The 17,149-nt window shown below is 40.4% G+C and overlaps 1 long non-coding RNA gene across 1 annotated transcript; it reads right to left on the bottom strand.

The window, feature by feature from the left end:
• Positions 1 to 1,243: 1,243 nt before the first annotated feature.
• On the bottom strand, positions 1,244 to 16,844 carry LOC121664853. Its single transcript, XR_006016153.1, has 2 exons — positions 16,577 to 16,844; positions 1,244 to 4,235 (listed from the first exon to the last, which is right to left on the bottom strand). It is a non-coding gene; the product is annotated as an uncharacterized LOC121664853 (long non-coding RNA).
• Between the last annotated feature and the right edge of the window lie 305 nt (positions 16,845 to 17,149).

Genomic DNA, 17,149 nt, shown 5'->3' with positions numbered 1-17,149 from the left:
GTATTCTCACTGACATCCTGATGGTCAATGATCTGAGGTACTTTAGCTACCAATGTTCTGGTATTTACAGTTATCAGGTGCTAGACAATCTTGTCTAAAATTTTCTTATCAGAGTTGGCTTTATCTTCGTTTATCTTAAGTCAAATTTTTCTTTCTACTTCCTTGAGGTGTCCAATTACCCTTTGTATCTTATTTTCTTTCTTCTGCAAGCACCAAAATTACTAGTGACATCAGAGGACTACGGAAGATCACCTGATTTCTGTTCCTCCAGAGAATTTTATAGTTGTGCCATGACTCCCATGACATCTTAAGAAGACACAACAAAGCCAGTCTTTCTGTGTACTCCCACTCCTTTTTCCAGGAACCACATTTCTATTCATCTGTTTTCTTCTGTGTAAGGGAAAGGTACATACAATGTCACAAATGGGAACTTAAAATGAGCAGGAAGTTTTATGACACACTGCTCATTATGCTGGAGAAAAACTATTTGCAGTCCAACAAAGTCAGTTTGAGTAGTCTTTAAGATATCTTATCCCACCATCCCACAAAGTCCTTTCCATCATCTCTCTGGTTAAAACTATTCGGTTCTAAAATTCCCCACATTTTGTTATTTTTTCCTAATGAGAGCTTAAACTGCCTTTTAAATCTCTTTTTAACTTATCTTCCTCAAACAGCTCAGCTATCTTTAACAGATCTATACTAAGAAAGTCACTAAAAATTCCCTCCCTCTCTCCCTCTGTCCATAGCTGCATTCTTGCTATCACACACAGCTGATCTTGTCTCCATGTGTTATAGCTCTCATTAAATACTCTCACATTTCATGCATTTTCCTCTTGCTTAATTTGTTTTGCCAAATCCTGAAAACCCTGCATGGTCCTCTAGATGCTTGTTTGCCTTATCATGTTTATATCACACTTAGCATGAGAGCAGCTTGGGAGTTCTATACTCACTGTTACATGCCTGTCTCCAGTTACATTCCCATGGGCTCTTTCAATGTTTCTTTGTCCTTACACCTAGAATGCTCCTGAATCATCTTCTTTGGTCTGTCATGATATCTCCTGAAGCCTGTTTTTAACTGCTGCCTATTTCAGCCTGTCTTACAGATACGTCCAGAAAGTTGTGTTATATCTGTAACTTGTCTACTGATTTTTCTTACAATTTTTGTGCTATCACTCTTCTCCTTTGCTTCTTGAGACAAAATATGCAATCTGATTAGTAGGAACCGCTTTGATCAATAAATGAATATGCTTGAGAACATTTTTATTTAGAACATTTTTGTGCTATTCAGCTGTATCCTTAACTGTGACAAAAACAATTAATAAACATTAGTTCCCTGTCTTCCACATCTACCTTTACTACTTTCATATTGGAGCCATACAGCAGTGTTTGGTACCACGCTTTGCAATATCCTTGAAGACTCTTATCACAATCAGGCAGAATTAATCTTGTAAGTTGTTAGGGATTTCTTTTCTGGGATCACATTTTTATATTCCCAATGTTTGGGATGCTCCACTAGCTTGAGGTACTGACAGTTTGCTTGTTTTTTCCTTCAAATATTATAAAAATGGAGAATACAATTTCAGAGAATTGATAATATATCAGTGGCAATATAGGGAGACATAATCCTACCCTCCTTTACTTTCTTCCTTCTTCTGACCATTGCTGCTAAAATAAATAGTGATGATCCTCCCTAAGAAGCAGAAGTAATCTTGGATACCTTTCCCTCCATTTGGCACCACTGTGAATGATATCTCACTTAGAACCACCTGTGAATGATATCTCGCTCTTCATGGCACCACTCACCATGAAGTTTATTTAAATTACACTATCGATTGTATTGTCTGAGAAAACCAGCATGGATTTAAGAAACTTTATTAACAAGGCTATCACGTGCATGTCATTCTATATTTTCTCCACTATAGTTTGGAGTACTCCTGCCCCGGGTAACAATGTTCCTTGCATGCCTGGTTAGGATTTCTACAGCAAAGGATACTTCTTGCAGCTTAGAATGGAACAGTAAGTCTAAGCTTCTAAGGCACCTAATGAATGAAGGCCACACTCCACAGAATTTGAGTACCTCTGTCCTTGCTCCCCTTTGAAAATTACAGCCCAAACACAACACTAAATGCAGCTGTCAGAGATTTTGAGATGTCGTACAGCAAATACATTTTTATGCTCTTTCTGTCAGCACTTATGTCAGAATAAGAGGCATATTGTCTTTTACAGCAGTTATTATTCCAATATTCCTTTTTCATAATAAAATCAATTGAAACTGTTTAGACAAGAGACTGTATGCTCTCATCATGTCATGTCTAGAAGTCTGTGGGAATTCCTGCAAAGCAAAAAATCACTATGTGGCCTGCTAAGTAAAAGGAGCATGAATGCCTTTCTCTGGATATCTGTCTGTATATCTGTGTCTGACTATGTGTATCTGCAGGGTGGTATTGCCACCGTAGATCTAATTTAACTAATGAAAGGAAACCATGACTTGGAATTTCTCCTCAGAATGCTTTTTATCTCAAATTCCATTGTTTGTATTCCTAGGGCATAGCCGTACTTTCCTGCAGTTGAGATTCCAGGATCACAGCTACAACGGAGTAGGAAGAGAAGCAGCACAAGATAAAATCAGTCTGCTTGTAAAGGATTGATTCGGCAAATTATTAAGCATTTTCTAACTCAAGTGGATATTTAGATTTTTTGTTGAACACAGATGGATTTGAGAATAAAGCATATCTCTATTCTGAAGTGCTCTGTTGAGTCATTATATCGAAACTAATAATGATTCAGTGCAACAGAGAAGACTTTACAAAGTCTGCTACAGAGCACTCTGCAGCCTGAACCAAGTTACAACCCCTAAATTGCACATGGAGAGCTTCTCTATGTGTTTGCCACCCAGGTATCAATTGCAGAAGATATTCAGGTGTCTCCTTGGCTCTGCTTCTTAACTGCCCAGCTGTGAAGAGTTCTGCAAGACTCCTACAGGTAAAAGCAAAGGGAAATGAGGTAAACAGGTGGGCATTGGCAAGAGGGGCAGCAGAAGGAACAGCAGCTGTCTCAAAAAGCCTTTACCTCAGAGGCCAGCATCCTGAAGTACCCAGGGAATATGCTCTGCTCACATTCTGTGCTTTAAAAGCTTTCAAATTTTAAAGGAGAGAAACAAGGGAAATTGAGGAAAATTTGGAAATGGATATGTACTTGGGATGCTTCCTATGCCATTTTAATAGGTGCATTTCTAATGGATTCTTATTGTAAATTATTATACAGTAATACAACCACAGGATATACTTGATTGCAAATCTGGTCTCTGTACTTTAAGAATCATTTCTATAGGACAACAGATGAGTAGAGGAAAAGAACAAGACACTGGCATGGAAATTAGGTCTGGGCACAGCTTTACATAATTCCACAGCTGTAAATCTTTGAGAACATCACTGATGGTGAATACTACTACAACGTTCACCATTCTGAATGAGTAACTTCTTCGTCACCTAGATAAAAGTAATAGGCTTTGGTTGAACACCCAGCATCTTTTGCATGTGGCAAACCAAGAACTGGAGGTCCAGCAGCCAAGAGAGAGCCAGGAGGACTGGAGCTTAGGAAAGAGTAAGAGTGTGTGTATTTACAGCACTGGTCACAGCCTCACTGTCCCTCACATTGGCACCATTTAGTGAGATGTGTTTCTATCACATGGTGGGGGAGTCTGTGTGTATATACCTCCAACTTCTGTGAATCAGCATCTCAGCTGCATCCATTTGTGTCCAGATAAGCTGTTCTCATGAAAGAAAGAAAAAAGTCTCCATTAATAACTTAATAGCCTGTTAATTAAAACACTCAGCCTGTGACCTGGGATCTCCCTGGTTCAAATTTGAGAGCAGATCTTTCCTATGTCAAATGGGGCAATTGTCTTCCATTTCTCCTGTAGAAGTTACCTCACTCCATACAAACTTCTGAAATAGTCTTTGGGCAAGAAAAAGAGAACTGCTTCTGTGTCTTGATACTGAGGACACAATTGTGGAGTGCTGTGATTCCTATCCCTCCTCCCAGCAGGTACTTCAGCATTTTATGAGAAGCAGTATTGATTTCAGAGAGCAGTGACTGGAGACCTCAGCTGGGGCAGGGCAGGACCCAATGTAAAAATCTTTCTTCTTTAAATGCTTTGGATGTAGAACCAATTCTTCCATTTACAGGGACTTCTTCTTGCTATCTGATTTTTGAGTGAAGGTCGATAGAGAGGCCTATCGTGGAAATTTCAGAAATGTTAAAGGCAGGAAGTCAAACACAGTGATTTTAAGCAGATAAACAATTACATAGCAACTGATTCTAGAAGCTCCTAGTGGTAACATGTACTGAAATCTGGGCCCTAAAATATAGGAACTTTATTGTTCTCATAACATTAGGTTCTGTAACTTTAGAGGCTGTGCTGAAACTTTTTTCTTTCCCCTCGTCAGCGAGATTCTGCACTGTCACAATAAGATAATCATTCGTATTTAGACTAAAAACTTACCTGGTGGAGATCCTTATCAAAGCCTCAGTGTGTTCCTAAATGCAATAAAATGATCAACAATGCTTAATGCCTAGTGTGGTAGTTCTGGGCAGGCAGTCTTGACATACTGGTTGCTGAAAGTTGATGGAATGGCAGCTTGCATGTGACTACACTGAAATTGTTTTCTCACATAAAATAAGTAACTAAGTAAGACATATGTAGTGCTTAAGCTGCAAATAGTCTTGTTACACATATATCTTGGTCCAAAGTTTGAAGATAAGATTTTTGAGTAGAACTGTTCTTGTTCCATTCCAAGAAAGCTCATCTGCTTTTTCAAGCCAAAAATGTGATGCTACTTTCCCCTACAATTCTTGCCCCATGTAGCATAGAAATTCTATGATAGCTAATGATGAAGGATTACAGTATAGCTAACTGTAATATAGCTTTTGGAACCATGTAAAAGTAATCATTAGGAACTTGTGAGCCTTCTTTCCTCCGAAACCTATTATGCTAAATAGTGGGTACTGAAGTACTTTTGAAAGCCATCACTTCAGAATGGGTTATTTGATTAAAATGAACTCAGGAAACGGGTTTATTCACTGTCTAGGTTATATAAATAAGGATAAAGTCTTCATTTTCCTTAGGAGTTTTCACAAGCACTAAATAGGTAAAACAAAAATTATTAGCCTATCTATGCAAATCTTTATCAAGTCAAACATGCTATTGTTAACTACATTTAGCACTTAAAAAGGTAAACACATAGATGTAGTTATGGTTCTCATCTTGCCTTACAACTGCTCTCAAGATTTATATTTACTGTGGGTATGCTCCTAATGCCTGTATTCACATCAACGACACTTACATGCTTTTAGTAACCTTGTTAAGAACTTCTAGTCACCAAAAACGTACTTGTGATTCCTTGTGCTTTAGAAATATTCTGAATTAAGTGAATCTACCTTACTAAGCGCCTTAGTATTCAAGTACCAAAAATATGTGTAGACATTTTCAGCTTTTAGTCTTCTTTACTGCATTGCCCATAAAGAAATCTTCTAAGGGAGACTGCTTTTTAAAGGCACAAAAGATAATGTAAACCCAAAATGTCATTTGAGAAGTTTAATTGCTTCAGAATAGTGCAATTACATGAACTGAACATAAGAAGAGCTACAGCTAATATTTGTATTATGCTTGACTCAAAAAAAATATTTACTGAAAGGGATAGGGCAGGGTGCTGAATTTGATGAGTCTGGAATTAAGGACAGTAAACAGGATAAGCATTCACTCTGAAAGTCCATGCTTTATAGAGAATATCTCTGAAATAACTAAAGGAAAAGAGAAATAGCAAAACAAGGGAGATCGGCCAGTCTCCTTTGTAGGAGTAAACAGGATTAGGTATATATAATGAGATTATAAACTAATTCTGTTTGGCAACACCCACATAAATGAACAAAGAAAGGGGAGGGAGATGGACTCTGCACTAACTGTTAATAGCAGCAATGTAGCAGCCATAAGAGTAAGGCTCTCCCCTCCCATGCCCCCTCGTCCCAACTGGAATACTATTCTAGTTGTAGGACTATAATTAAAACTGTAACCAAGCATGGTGTCTGATACCAAGAGTTTTTCTGTCCAGTAGTCAGTGTGTTCAAGCAAGACAACAGGACAAAAAGTGTTCCCATGCTGACCTTTTCCACAAGTCACTGTTCATTTCCTCCTTAATTCTCTGGAAGCATATCATTAAAGATACACAAGCCACCAAAACCAGGGTAAATGTGGTTTCTGTCTGTTGCCACAGAAACAGCTCCATAATTAGGAGATTATAACCCATCCTGGTAAAATATTCTCTTTATTAGTGATATTCTACCTGTATCAGAATCAAGCTTGTGATAACCTCTGGAAGAATATATAATCCCACTGTCATTCCTGTCACCAAAGTCTTATCTGATCTCTGTTTTTCCTTTTCCTGTACTGTCACTGGTGGACTCAGAGTTCATAATATTTCCTGTGCTATTTAAAGAACTTTTTGGGCTGGTGCATTATTTTAAGCCTGCCTCTGTATGCTTTAAAATAGCAACAGGAAGCATTTACCCTACACAAATCATAGTTACTCTACAATGCTCACTTCATACAGAGAAACCAGATTTGGCACATTATACATATATATATATATATATATATATATATATATAAACAGGATAAGGTATGAAAACAGAGGATTCCGGACCACACAACATTTTCATTTTCTGCCCACTCTTCAAATATACTTTCCCTATTAGGGAACTGCTTGGGAAGGTCTCTGACTTGGGAAGTGGCATGTGAATCATGCTGAAAAGATTGTATTGTAGAGGATGTGACTGAGAGAATGAGAACTGTAACTTCTGAGAGCAACTGGTGGTGAAAGAAGTGTGCTGTGCCAGGATCGTCGGGGTCCACCACTTGCAGAATTATTTCACCCATATAATCTGAGATCTTCCACTGTGTTTGTTCTGCTTCTGCTCAGTAAGAAAACTACTACATCCTCATATCAAAATGATTTATCCCTAGGTCATTTTCACATGATCTCTTTTTTCCTGTTCAGTCTAAACAAATAGAATGTCAATTTACTTGAAAGTTTTATGAAAGCTATTTTTTCCTATCAAGTAGGCAAAATTACGGCTTATTATTTATCTGATGAATTTGCATGGGAAAGGCTACGGAAAGGATCTAAGGTTCCTTGCAAAATCCAGCAGGTCTCCTTACTGCTATGTATCCTGGATCACAGGCTGCCACTTCTGAGAAAGAGGAGCTACCTAAAAGTACCTACAGCATTTCTTTCAAGGGTGACTGTAGGAGGATATAGACCAGGTATTTAGCAAACACACGTGGTATGAACATACCACATTTGAAAGAAAATCTACTTAGCACTTATTCATTGCTGTAGTGAAATTACCCTTATCTTTTTTTTTTTTTTTTTTTTTTTTCCGGGTCTATGATATTTAAAATGACAAGCAAACAATAGGTCAGCTAAACCCAAACCTGGTTGTTGGCAGCTGGGTCCCAGAGATGGAAAGATGCCAAGGGAAGCTGATTGCCGAGTGTGAAAACAAGCATCAGGAACAATGAAACAATTTTTCTCAGCTATTCCTCTTGCGTAGGAGGCATGTGGCTCTACAGACCCCAAATCCTCCTGCAAATGTTAGTGCTGCCATGTGTGTTAATTCCTCAACAGCTTGCAAGGACAGTGGCATCCAAAGATAAGCTGGAAGTGATCTCTTCCCCACTAACATCCTCTTACATATGCAAGGACAGCTTTCTTCCCTTGAGTTTTGACAACCACAAATCCACAGATGACCGCCAGGCTAACATCTACAGAATATCAGAATGGCTAAGGTTGGAAGTGACCTCTAGAGGTCATCTGGTCCAACTTCCCACAAGCAGGTCAGCAGTTGCCTATGACCATGTAGAGTTACATGGACCATGTAGAGTTACACGGACCATGTAAACTATCAGAGTCTTCAAGGCTAGAAACTCTGCCCCCTCTCTAGGGAACCTGTTCCTGTGCTCAGTGAACCTTACAGTAAAAAATGAAAGTGTTTCCTGATGTCCAGAGGGAACCTCCTGTGCTTCAGTTTGTGCTGATTTCCTTTCATCCTGTTACGAGGCACCTCTGGAAAAAGCCTGGCTCCACCCTGTTTACAGATTCCCTACAGGTTTTATACACATTGATGTGATCCCTCCATGAGCCTTCCCTTCTCCATGCTGAACATTCCCACCTCTATCAGCCTGTCCTAATAGGGGCAATGATCTTACACATTAATCATCTTAGTGGTCCTTCTCTGGACTCTCCAGTAGTTCTGCACAAGGCTCTTTATTTCCAGCAACAGCAAAGAGCACCCTATGGGGTCATTGAAATTCTGTTTTCTACCCCAAACATGCTGAAAGAGGTAGGGTTTATAGAATTCCCTCTTAATTAATTTCTGTAGTGGAAGGGAGGGTTAAAGTGTCTTCCTGATGCAGTGGTCTACTCTCCAGCACTGCAGACAGTAGTGCTTTCCACATGCAGCACCTGCCTCTCATGAAGCCGTGGCAGCTATGAGCAATGACTGCATTGTCCTTCCGGTGTTTTTCAAAACCTCCCAGAATAATCTTCTCCATAACCTTACCAGGCATTGAAGTGAGACTGACAGGCCTGTAGTTTCCATAGTCATCCTTCTTGCCCTTTCAAAAGCTGATTCTCTTGCCTTCCTTTCTGTTTAGGATTAATCCATTCCTGCCTCCTAGCAACCACTTGCCATTACAACTCGAGCCAAGACAGCCTCTAAACATCCGCTGTGTAAGTACCTAATGCAAGTGGAGTTAATGAACTGTTTGTAAGTACTGTTCTCTCTAGCTAGCACAGCCTCAGATCCGCACCACAAATGCCTCTGTCAGCACTCTCAGGATTGAGATCTTGAGATTTTTAGCAAACACAGCAACTGATAACTTGTGCTTGAGTAACTAGGGAAAAATATGCTCTTCCCTTGACATACCAAATCCAGATGGACTTGCTGAGGACCCTATGAATGCCATACAGGACTGCTAAGGTGCTAACAGAAATATGTTCATCCATTTAACCAGAGCACCTGCATTTGGTACTTACACATTCTAGACTCCTTCTATCATCAGGGGAGAGAGATACCTATGGAGAGCAATTTAAATCCAAATCTGAGTTGGTCTTTGGGGCTGTCTCTTTCTCCACTAAATCCACAGTGACTTAAAACAGCTGGACTTCTGACTTGGACATCTCAGCATCTGAAGCTAGGTAGGATGAATCTGGGCGTACCTCAGGAATCCCTGTTTTTCACCTATATCATTATCTCTGTGTATGAATAAGCAAAGGATGTATAACCAGGTTGGCATCATCTGACATTTCTTCTGAGTAATTTGAGGAACTGAACTGCCCTAAGCATCTCTAAGATGTACCGCATAGAATCATAGAACCACAGAACAGTTTGGGTTGGAAAGGACCTTAAAGGTCATATAGTTCCAAGCCCTCTGCCATGGGCAACAATTATGTCATGTTAAACTGTGACCAGTGTAGATGCTACTGAAAAATGAACATTTGCATTAAACCATTTATTTAACTCCTCCTGGGGGATGCCCTCTAACATTCTAGCCAGCTCTGTTTGCAGGAGGCAGGTATCTACTCTGCTTATTTTACTGATGAATAAATTAATTCACCTTGTAACAACTGTCTGCCAAACCAGTTCTTCACACTTTTTCTAGTAACAGAAACTTTAGCAGAAATATTGGTTTAAGAGATTCCTGCCTCTTGTCCCACTACATGGTCCAGAGCTCTTTTGATTATGCTAACACTACTGTCTGTGCGATGACATTATAATGTAGATCAATGAACAACTAATTTTAAAAAGAACCCTTCAAAATCTCTTACACTGAAGATTGTATTTAAGAAAGCACATACCACTGTAATAAATAATGAGGTCGCTGTGTGGAAAAATCTGTTACAATTTTCAGTTGGATTCAGATCAGGTTTACTCATTGGCTTTGGCAAGTGAACACTCAGGTCATGCAGAGAGCACTCCAAGTAACATATTATACAGTAAATTGAATGTGGAATACTCCAGAGAACTCAGACAGGAAAGGTGGGATTCATCTCACTTCATGTTACAACTCTGCAACATGTATCTCTGCTCATTTTCAGATAATGGAGAGAAACAGCCTTTTAAAAAGGTGATTTACAGATGATAAGATGAATTGTGCTCTGCTAAGTGCCTGTTTCTCACCACTGATTGTAAGGAAGTGTGGAGTCACTAGCTTAGTTGTGGAATCTGTATTAGAGACAGCTATGAATTCCTCCCTGCTTTTCCTGGCAGAGCCATGGCACAATCATGTGTGCGTGAGCATAGGCACACACAGGCACATGCCTACATACATACACACAATTAATTCCGAGGTAACATACATGTATGTATGTGTTAGTTCCCATGTATGAGCCCTTTCCCCTCTAGTTTGCTGCCAAAGATTTCTCTTTATAAAGTGACCTTGATATGTGCTACAAATTATGCGCATTCTTCAAAGCTGAGAAGAAAGGCAACAGATCAGGCTTCCTTCTCTTGCCCAAGTCCTCCAACTTCACACCTGCTAACATGGAGGTTCAACTACTAGCAACAGTGCTCTCCTTTCACTCAGTTACTGGCACCGCCTAAGCACAAAATCAAGACAGCAACAAGTGTTTTAATTAGCATAAAAGGCAGATAGTCCTTGGATATCCATGCTGCAGTAGTGAATTTAAGCACACCTCCTTGTGAGCTCTATTAAATGATGTAAGGATGTACAAGCTCCAAATGTTCCAAACTCCAGTGTTCTCCCTTTAACTGAGAAGAAATTTTAAGTTAAATAAGTTAGCTAATAACCATGTAGTAACTCAGAGCTTATTTGCTGTGGGTGCTGTGTTTGCTGTGTCTTCTCACACAAACATTCGTATCTCCTTCGCTATACTCTAGTAGTGAACTAGCTACCCTTTCCTACGCCTTGGGAGTTAATCTACCCATTTCAGTCCCATACATTTAAACAGGTTGTGGCAGTGCAGGTGGCTGCAACCACTCTGACCTCAGATAAAGCATTAGAACCCAGTCTTTGGTGGTCAGGGAGCAATGTCTAAAGACTGCCCGGTTAGGGCGAGATCCTATCACCCCTTGGTGCAGTTATTTGCATGTTCTATGTTGATTGGTTAATGTTTTCCCCTCTCTGTTTTATGTATGAAGTTGTAAGTTTCATTTCCCTTAGTTAACTATGTATTAGTTCTAGAGAGGTCTGTACTCCTCGACAGCCCATTGGTTACTTCCCTTGTTCCCTCCTATGTGTTGCTCCCATTGGTTCTCTCAGCTTCAGCCCCGCCTCCTTCCCTCTGTCCCATTGGCTGTATCCCTTATCCCCGCCTTTCCATCCCTCGCTGTAAAATCCCTGGACCCTTGGTTATTTTCAGCTCTTTGTCCCTAGTCCCTTCATGTTACTGAGTCCTTTACGTGGAATCCACACGAGGAGTCCCCTCTCTCCTTATTCGCCTCCGTCTGTGCGCCTGACAACCAGACCAGGAGTAGCTCCCTGGAGTGAGGAACTCACTCACTCTGAACTCTTTTTGTGTGGAAGCCGCCGTGAACCAGAGGGTGCAGCCAGGCCTCTGGGATTTTTCAGTGTTTTTCCTGGCTAGCGTGCAGTCCTCAACAGGTGAAGGTCCTAGGACTTAGCCTCCCTTGACACCTTGAGGCATCTCTTCAATCTGCATTATTCAGCCTAAACTTCACTCTGCTCTCAGGCTGGAGGCACTAAGTGTGTTGGACCTGCAAGACTAAATGGCATGAGAAGAATTTCCAATACAGTTTCATAAGCAGAAGTGAAGACTATTTTCAGGTTCTCCAGCATACAGAGATTTCTGGACCCACCTAGCTGCTTTCTATATGGATTCAGAAATACAAGGGATAAAATAAAATTTTGATCTCCTTCCTGCTTCTTTTCTGTTTGGCCTAAACCCAAGCTCTGCATACACAAAATACTGCTTGTCAGAGTGCTTTCCTGCCAGAATAATTTGCAAACTCAAATTATGTATCACAACACCCTTGCAAGGTGGAAAGGAAATTAAAAAGCTGACAACAAACCATCACTTGTTGGAGGAATCTTATGTAGGTCAGAGCTTACCTTTGGGTCTAGGGTTTTTAAGTAATGGGTCAAAGCAACACTGAGGGAGAGGACAGGATCTCCATACCCCCATCAGTGTGAATGGGAATGAAGGCTGCTTGGTACTTATGCAACCTTCATGTCACCCCTCAGTCTCAAAAAGCCAAACTCCTAAAGTATTTAAAGCAGCAGAATAGTGACTTGTAAGGTCTCGAAAGCATCTACATCTCCCATCTAAAATCCCACAAGTTCAACCTGACTCTTCAGACACTTCCATACTTTTTTAACATGGCCTTAAATAAGGCACATGAAATAGAAATCTCAGAGGTTGTGATTCTCCATGTCCTGAACAAACAGCCTGCCCCCAGAATTGTTTCTTATCCCTTCTACAGTATCCTATTGTCTCCCTGCAATGTCTGCAGACACTGTGGCACCATTTGGGCAATCTTTAGTGGTTGTCTTCTTTGCCAGTTCAGTGTTTGTAATTTTTATTTCTTCCTGGTTTTGAAGTGGCTTATCTGGCATGTTATTATTTGCTGGCCCAATGAAAGTACGATTAAAGAAAAGAATATAAACAAGCTTTGGAAAAAGATGTAATTTGAATTCTTGCTGATAAATTTAATTCTTCTGTAGACTACCACTGAGTTTAGAATTAGAGATGGGCCTCAGTCAATTTTAACATCTGGACCTACAGCCACAGGATGAATTCACAATAGTTCTTGTCATTACAACAGAATAAATTACTCACTTATTTAACCCTAAACTTTCCAGAAGCTGGTACATTCACATGCCAGGGTGAACTGTGAAGTGTCAAGCAAGAGTCTGGAGCCCTGCTGCTCTGCAGTTATTATTGACTTTACCTCCTGGGAGGACCTCTATAACTTTCCAAAGTTATAGAGTATATCAGAGGGACAGTCAGAAATTGCCCACTGGTAAAAATGAAGTGTAAAACATCTTTTCTTGTACTACCACTGCCTCACCTGAAACTCAACTCTTTCTTTCAGTGAATGTTTGAAGCAGAAGGAAGAACTTCAAGCTCACTAAGCACAGTCTTCTGGGAACTATCAGATGTATTCATCATGAATTATTCTCAGCTGCCCTTCCTGGGAGGAGCAGGATGAAAGAACCTATAAGCTTTTTGTAATTGATTTGTGATATGTCAGGTTCACAGAGCATAAAATAAAATAAAGAGCCTTCTATTAGGCTGCAGTAACCCAGTCACTAGTGCAAGGAAAAGCAAACAAAGAGCTTCCCTTAGTTCAGACACTGTGGTATTCTCAGCCTGTGAACACTGACTGACTTGCTATTACGCACATATAGCCAAGCTCTGGCCTTCCCCACATTTGCCCTTTCAATAGCCACATCCTGACTAGCCCACAATGCACAAACCCAGCATGACCACCCAGGCTGGGAGTGTGAGAATGGCAGATGCAGGAGGGAGAGCAGCAGCTGTGGGCAGCATGGAGAAGCACCCACTTCAAATGGCATAAAGCGCTGGATAAAAGATGCAGACATGGAGAGAGCTGGAATCCTCCAGGTCAAGGGCATTCTCTCCCCACCAGCTTGGCTGGAAGCCACATTCCTACATTCCTGGCTCTGCCACAGAACAAGCCAGTGTTGTAAAGGGACAGGCTAAATGCTTTGTTGTGGGTAATGTATGTCAGGACAGCTTAAACAGACAGCCAAAGTTTTACAGTTCTTCTGCTGGCTGTATCCTGGGTCCTGAACTTCAAAAATGATTACTAGATTAAGTTATTCTGTAGCCTTTTTTGATACAACCCACTGAATTTAAAACTGTTTCTCTTACACTGGAAAGAATTCGCTTGGATTAAAATACATCCTTCTTTATTGAAAGGTTTATGACTTGATTTAAAAATGCCATGACACTGGAGCATCAGTGATTTTCTGCTGAGATTACTAAAGAGAGTTTTACCTTGCAAGGAGAACTCTGAGATTCACCATTACTTCACACAAAATATGACAGGAGACACAACTTTCATCAGCAATTTATATGCCACTAAAGCCTGTTTCTTTCATGTGCTGAAACAGCAGAACAGATAAGAAGTAGGAACAGACACAGTGTTCTGGTATTTACTATATTTTAGCCAACCATGCCTTAGGTGCATTAGTCATCCACCTGTTTTCCAAGGGGTGAGAGATATGGTGTTTTCGTGCACTGACGTGATGGCTAAGACACACAGGCAAGGGAAGACCTGGGAGGGTGGGTGCATTCTTCACTATATTCTCTCACAAACTCCTTTCCTTCTTCCTTTATAAGGCCTAGGGAATACAGAGCTTGCCAGTGCCCCCAATACCATATAGGATCTTCCCTGGCTAGGTGTGTAGGGGGAGAGGAGAGATACATCAGACTGTCTAGATGAAACTTCATGATTACAACACAGAGACCCTGGAACCCTGAATATTTTATAATTTAAATTTTACTGCACTTTTTCTTTTGGTATAGTGTCCTTAGTGTTTGCAGTCCAGGGGATAACTAGGTTGTCTTTACACCAGCAAACTAAGCAGATCCAGGAAACTTGTGTGATTCTTGATCAACTGCCTTCACTGTTCAACTGTTCAAGCAGTTGGGCAGTGGGGCATGGCTTCAGCTGAAGCCAGGTAGGGGTCTCCCAGACAATTCCCAGGTATGCTTCCAGGAATCAGTCACAACTAGTGGTCTGGATACAGCCAACATGCGTTGTTGGAGGGCAAAACTGCTTAACTGCATAGATATAGCCGTTCTGCACCAGTTAAACTCAGTGGCAAAAATGCTTTTTGTTTCCTAATATATGAAATTGCTAGTATACATTTAGCCTGAAAAGCCTGGCCTTGTCATGCTGAAGACACTGACAGAAATGGAGTATTAGAAGGTTTAGCTTTCAGATGCTTTTTTTCCTTCCCCCCATTCCTCCTTCTCTCTCTCTCTCCCTGCAAAATCTGTTTGTACAGTCATGCAGTGGTCTGAAATATGTTAAAATCTGTGTGTTATTTGGGTCCTGATAAGAAAAAGGAGGTAGGTTTAAGTCTAGGGGGCTGGGGGGGGGACATAGCGAGAACTGCTGATCGTGGAAATACTGAGAGAGCAGAAGTGACAAACAGCAATAATAAGAATGGACATTTTTGTGTGTGAGCAGTACAACTGCAGTTTCTTTTTAGAAAAATATCCACCACAGGCTCATTTACTATGAGCCAGGGAATTGCACGTCTTTAATAATTCTTTTTTTTTTCTCCCGAAGTGGACAATGCAGGACAACTCCAAACTTTTTTTTTCCCAACCAGTTTCCCTTCACTTTTTCAGTCTGAGGTGACTGGATCAAAACTTTTGAAGAAAGTTTGTTTTCTGAAACAAGATCTGAACCAAAGGCCATTCAAAATAATTTTCTTTATGGAAACTGTTCTATTTCTGTTAAATTTGATAACAGCTTGTTTTTACAAAATAAGACATTGATGCCAAATTGAAGCTGGCAATATCATTTAAAGATGTGTCACTCTGGATATAAACAGGAAATGTTTAGAGTGCTGATCCAATGATTAATGAATGTTTCCATGTCTATATAGCAGCCAATTTTCCCTTTTCTTGGAGATTAGTCCATTACACAAGCTACAGAAGGGCCAGAACTTTGGTCCCATGTATTGAAGTATACAAAAAATACTTCTGTACAAATGCTGTCATGATTTTCTCCCTTTGAAATCAATTACAGGCATCTTCACTGACTCCAGTGGGAGTGAGAAGCAAGCCAATGTCTGAAAGGTTCTTCGCTCACACCTCTTTTTCAGGACCAAAGCAGTTTTCTTCTGCAGGAATTCTCAGCCTTCCCTCAGTTCATTCACAGACACCACTGCTTAATAGTCTGACTACACTTTAGTGAGAAACCCCTCGCTTTCCTCTCCGTTAAGCACCCTAATATTTCTTACTGACTGGAGGGAAAAGAGGGAATTTGACTGAGTAGTTCTGAAGCTATTGTATGGATCTAGACAGACACCCACAGTAATCTTTTTAGGCTGCCCATAATCTAAATACACATTAGAAGGGAGCCTAACAACAGAGCCCTCTAGTTGCCTGATCTAATTGTCTGACCAAAGAGTACCAATTTAGGATAACAATAGCAAAGGGCAGAACTTGTTAACTAGTACATGCTGTCCCCAGACCAACAAACCAGCGAAAAGAGAAGAATAAAGGAGTATGTATTATTGCCATCTTCTCTATTCTTTTTGTAAGGACAGAAACCTCAGGCACCCAAGGGAGCCAAGACCTTCAGGACAGCTGCTTGACTTGGCACTTTAACTTGCAAGTCAAGCATATCAGCATTTATTTGGTGGAATTTCTGAGAAGTAGAAACTGCACTGACCAGAGCCTTTGTAGGCAAACTGAAAAGAAACATCAGGTGGAAAAAGAAAAACATGCTAGTGTTTTTCTAGTGAACTCATAGACAAGTTGAGACTTACCCTTGAGAGCCAGCCAGGTACTCCTATGTTTCTGCAAGGTGTCAAGAGATCTCTGCTTATGCTGGAAGCAGTAGGAGGGAGTAAGGCTTCACAGGAGACAGCATTACAAGTCAGCATTTGGTTTCCTTTTGTCTGTTCTCATTGGAGATGTTTTTCTTCAGTTTTATCAAGCCCAAGACTGCCTTATTTCTGCTTTTGCCATGTTCTGGATATCCAAGCTCTCAAGAAGCCCTTGTATGAGGAGGAGAAATCTCTATATAAATATTCACCTACAACACAAAAACTGTCTGAGGTAATAACTTGGCAGAAAAACTCTCTTATGTAAGAGGAGTTGCCCCAGCCTCAAATGTCTCTACCACATAGCTTTCAGGAATGAAGGGTGTTTAATAACTCACTGTGTAATCTTTAACTATGTGATTGTTCATATCTGAAACGGGTTGTCGTAGGAGGAAAAAAAAAGAGAAATGGCATGCTTAACCCTCTTTATTAATGCTAGGTAGGCAGGGAAAAGCTGTGTGTAATATATAGCTTTATTCTGTAGTAATATATGCATTAAACATATATTATGTATTT

Source organism: Corvus kubaryi, unplaced genomic scaffold (assembly GCF_017639235.1).
Source record: "Corvus kubaryi isolate FWS band 111438036 unplaced genomic scaffold, C.kubaryi_AGA036_p1.0 37308, whole genome shotgun sequence".
NCBI lineage: Eukaryota > Metazoa > Chordata > Aves > Passeriformes > Corvidae > Corvus > Corvus kubaryi.
The sequence above is the reverse complement of the archived record's forward strand: the minus strand, read 5'-3'. Positions and strand labels throughout refer to the sequence as shown.